Source organism: Engraulis encrasicolus, chromosome 15 (assembly GCF_034702125.1).
Source record: "Engraulis encrasicolus isolate BLACKSEA-1 chromosome 15, IST_EnEncr_1.0, whole genome shotgun sequence".
Taxonomy (NCBI): Eukaryota; Metazoa; Chordata; class Actinopteri; order Clupeiformes; family Engraulidae; genus Engraulis; species Engraulis encrasicolus.
This window is the reverse complement of record NC_085871.1, coordinates 22,231,753-22,236,752: the sequence shown is the minus strand read 5'-3', so window position 1 is coordinate 22,236,752 and position 5,000 is coordinate 22,231,753. Positions and strand designations below refer to the sequence as shown.

Below are 5,000 nucleotides of genomic sequence, written 5' to 3'. Positions count from 1 at the left end.
TGTGTGTGTGTGTGTGTGTGTGTGTGTGTGTGTGTGTGTGTGTGTGTGTGTGTGTTTGTGTTTGTGTGTGTGCGTCTGTATGAGACATCGCATTAATAGTGAAAAATGACACCGTCTGTTCAACTGAGTGTAGTTCATTCATTCCGCAATATTGGTGTGTCTGTTCGCTCAGTGTATCCTCAGTGTCCGTGTCTGGGTTATTCACGACCCGACCCCATTCAACCTTACCTCTGGAGAGAGATAAATAACGAGACCAATAAACAGTATTGACATGAATTATTGCGAGAGGTCTGGAGATCAGATTGATACTACTAGCCTTCACATCACCAGACTGGACCGAGAGGCGCATGCAAGAATGAAAGCTGCAGTGTGTAGGCATTGCTGTTAATGGTGTATATGAGAAGAGGGGAAAAGCTAAGCCCCCCACATTTGGGCTTTGAATGCCCACCCAAGGGGACCTAGGTTCGAGTCTGGCCGGGGTCATTTCCCGATCCTCCCTTGTCTCTCTGTCCCATTCGCTTCTTGTCACCATCTTCGACTGTCCTGTCAAATAAAGGCATAAAAAGCCCCTAAAAAATATAAAAAAGAGGGAAAATAAGCACAGGCCGTAGCTCAAATGGCTAAGGTACAATATATTTTCCGCAGGGGATCTGGGTTCGACTCTGGCCAGAGGTAATTTCCCAGTACTTCCCCATCTCCAGTGGTGAAGTCTAATTTTTTGTGGTGGGTATACTGTATATTTGAGCATATTTTGAGGTGGATAAACTGTATATATTTGTGCTATTCTAAATAATGGATCAATTTTATGTGGGTATACTGAAATCCCCGACATGTTCTAGTGGGTATAATGCGTACCTGCGTTCTACGTAGACTAGACCACTGCCCATCTCTCTGTCCCACTCTTCACTGTAGGTTACTAAGCTTAATTTATGGAAGGTCATCAAGTACATCATGCTCCATTAGCTCATTCCAGATGAAATTCTTTTTTTCTTCTTTTCTTTTTCTTTGGAACCCTTGTCAGCATATACTTTTTTTGTTGTTTCTCTTTAAACTTGATCACCCAGGAAATACACTATCTCGAATTTTAAAACATAAGAGAAAAGACTGAGGACGCAATTAATATACAGCCGGTGTGGACATGGCCAATTGCAGGCACTCATTCACGAGTTACAGTGAGTATTACAGCTTGGCATCACCCATTTACGCACGAGACAAAGGTGAAGCTATAGCCGACATACCATGACTGCGCTACCAATGCCTCTTGTAAAGAACATTCTGTTGAATCCCACTATCATTGTCATTCGTAATTAAAAATGTGTTTAAGATTAACAATAAAATTGGGTTATTACAAGCATTTTTCCCCCTGGTGCCACTGTCGGTTGGCTTACTGATATGAACCATCACTGACTACATGCGCCGGTCTGTTAGATCAGCCACTATCACCTTCAGTCTTTAGACGTGACGTAAGGGGTTATCTTGGTTTTCCCCGCATTGGTTCTCCACCGAGACCGTTCTGTTTCTTTTAAAGAAATGAATATTTAATAGGGCGGAATCAGTGTAGGTTTCTGGCGGAATCGCGTTTCTTCGCAAGAGAATTGCACAGCTGCAACTTTAAGATGGAGACCACCTCCCCTCCGCCTGCTCAAACAATGGTCCTTACCGGCTGAGCTCGCTGCTCACAGTGGAATTTCAACGTGCCATCTTTTTACCAATGGGTATTTCTGGTGTGCAAAATGTCATAAGCCAGCTGGACAAATGTTCAAGTTTTTGAAAATGTCAGCGGTGGATTTTATTGTGTTGCTGCTCGGAGCTCTCGCGTCGTGAGGATTATACTACTCATTTGGATTTTTGGTGGCGAATGGTCCCAGCTGTGTGGCTCCCGTTAGCTCCAGGAGACTGCTGCAGCTGTCATTGATCTGTCGAAGGAGTAAAGCCCAGGCGAAGAGTAAACTGTAAGTATGGACACGGTATGATGACATTAAAGACACAGCATCGATAGAGTAGCTAAGCCCGTTGCGTTTTCAGGCGCTCAGTGACGACCTACTGTTTCTTATGAAAACCAGCTTCAAGGTGATTTTGTAAATGCCGCCCCTTCCATCGGCAAGGAAACTTCTCACAGATGTGTATGATGGTGTCAGCGGAATGAATGCACGTGAGAGAACAAATACACGGTCTAAGACTGAATTCACTTTCGACTGTTTATTCACAAGAAGACGTCCTGAACAGGGAAATAAAAAGACAACCACATAATGGATAGTGAGTGTGTGTGTGAGCGTGTGTAGAGTGTGTGTGTGAGAGAGTGAGAGAGCAAGCAAGCGAAAGCGAGGGAGAGAGGAGAGGAGAGGAGAGGAGGGAGGGTGAAGCTTGAATGATGTAATGCACTTGAGACAATAGCCAAGGATTCTCCTGAATTAACATCAGTGAGCCGGGGGAAGATGCTCTTTGCGATATGACCGGATTTAAAGGTATACTAATGTGGTAATTAGTCAAAAGACCTGCATCATGAAATGCTGTCGCGAAGTAGCCCTCAATGCACACCCTCGTGTCCACAGTATCGCCATATACAATGGACACACACCAAACGTGAGATATTACTGAATATGAAACCGTATCTACATCATATAGCCTATACCGCACACGAACGGACGTGACACATTGCTGCAGACGCGCATCCCTTCCCTTGACAAGGGACCAGGAGAGATATATTTTCATTTGCTCATTTGACCCAAATTCATCCACTCTGACCACTGTTAGTCATTCTACAACAGCGGAGCCGTTTTCTGCCCGAAATGATGGCACTAGCTGTAGGCCTTTTATGACAGAAAAAAGGAAGGGGGTGGAATCACATTCCTGTGTGTGTGTGCGTGTGTGTGTGCGTGTGCGTGTGTGTGTGTGTGTGTGTGTGTGTGTGTGTGCGCGTGCGTGCGTGCGTGCGTGCGTGTGTGTGTGTGTGTGTGTGTGTGTGTTTCTTTCATCCAGATGATAATGATTAATTTATTACAGATGGTCTGCAAATATGGGCTGAATATGCAGACATGGCCACGTTTGAAAAGTACTGTGTGTGTGCGTGTGTGCGTGCGTACGTGTGTGCGCGCGTGTGTGAGTGCGTACGTGTTTGTGTGTGTGTGTGTGTGTGTGTGTGTGTGAGAGAGAGAGAGAGAGAGAGAGAGAGAGAGAGAGAGAGAGAGAGAGAGAGAGAGAGATTGTGTGTGTGTTGCACAGCCTACCTGTAGCAGCAGAGCATTACCCACTCCTGTCCAAGAGTGATTCAATGGCCAGCAGTGCCAGATGTGTGGGGAGCGCTGGGCGCCGGCTGGTATGCTAGTGGCAAAAGATAGAGAAGGGCTTCGCTGGCGCTGTGCCATGTTGAGGTGTGTGATTGTGTGTTACTGTGATGTTGCACTGTGCTGTAGCATGGCTGTGCAATACCGAGTTGTGTGATTGTGTGTAGTTCTAATGTGAAGTTACACTGGTCTGTGCCATGTTGAGGTGTGATTCGGTTTTGCACTGTGTTGTGCATGGCTGTGCTATGTGTGAGTTGTGTGATTGTGTGTTGTGTGGTGTTGCACGGTGCTGTAGCATGGCTGTGCTATATTGAGTTGTGTGGGTGTCATTTTTGGTGTGGATGGGGGGGACATGCCCATACCATCTTTGAGATAAACCTAGCTTGTCCCCACCACTTTTCCATAAAAATGTATAATGCAAAAATAGTGTACCTGGACAATTAGTCATTAATGTCCCCACCACTTTCCAAACCAAACCTACACCCAGGGCCGCTGACAGCTTTGACTGGGCCCGGGACAAAGTCATTTAACGGGCCCCCTCATCCAACACATGCAATGTAATGAGCAGGGCTTGACATTAACTTTTTCACCCACCAGCCACCGTGGATAGTGGTTTTCCCGAGTCACTAGCCATACAGGTATTCCACTAGCCACAGATTTTAGTTTTTTTTTCCTTCATCATGCTTGTGTACATCTAACCTCAGAAGATGAGATGCTAAAGCAAGATGAGTTTATAGCTTTCTACCTAGAAGTATATCAAGCATATAGAAACAGTGATTGATCTTTTCTTGAACTTATACAAATAATTGATACACAAGGGACAAACAACAGAATATAGGCTACTATGATACATATGTCATACCAAGGAAGCTGCCAGCCAAATTGGCTAGTGACACTGACAGCATTACTAGCCATAGGCAAGTTTTACCAGCATTTGGCCGGTTGGTAGGTGCCAGTGTCAAGCCCTGGTAATGAGGACCTAATTTTGGGCCCCTACTCTCCCTGGGCCCTGGACAAGTGACCCCCCTGTGTGCTGTGTGCGGTGTTGAGTTGTGTGGTGCTGTGTGCTATGCTGAACTGTGCTATGTTGAATTGTGTGCTGCTGTGTGCTGTGCTGTGTGAGTTTCCACTGTGATGTGCTGTGCAGAGCTGTGCATAGGCTACTGTGCTGTGCTGTGCTGTACTGAGACTGTGCATGCTGTGCTGTCTGATATTGTGCAAGGCAAGGCACTTAATTTGTATGGATAAAATGAAATAATAAATAAATCAATGTTGCTGTGCTTTTCTGTACTATACTGTGTTTAATATATGTATACATATACATAATAGGCCTTTAAAATGTAGCCCCTTAATGCACGTTGTACCTCCAGTGGCACGTTGTAATAGGCATTGAAAGTTAATTAATATAGTACTACACTACTATGACAGTAATGCACTATGACTTGGTCATTGCCAGCCTCGTAACAGCACATTCATAACGGGGTGTCTTAACTGGATATGTTGTGTGTATGCTGTGCTGTGGTCTATGATACTCTGCATTGTGATTCTGTCCTATATTCTACCCTCCAGTGCTGTGCTGTGCACTGTGCCACGTGGTGCTGCCTGTGCTTACTGGTACTGTGCTGTGTGGTACTGTGCTGTGTGTTGTAATGAGATGATGAGATGCTGTGCTGTGCGAATGTGATGCTGCTTTACATACACTGAGCTGAGCTGTGC

The 5,000-nt window shown here is 45.3% G+C and overlaps 1 protein-coding gene across 1 annotated transcript in view; it reads left to right on the top strand.

Annotated features, from left to right (window-relative positions):
* The first annotated feature begins 1,878 nt into the window (after nucleotides 1–1,878).
* Nucleotides 1,879–5,000, top strand: part of ppfia2 (PTPRF interacting protein alpha 2) — a 368,722-nt gene continuing 365,600 nt past the window's right edge. Inside the window, exon 1 of the mRNA XM_063217227.1 lies at nucleotides 1,879–1,952. The gene's annotated coding sequence lies outside the window, so the exon portion shown is untranslated. The remainder of the gene's footprint in view (nucleotides 1,953–5,000) is intronic.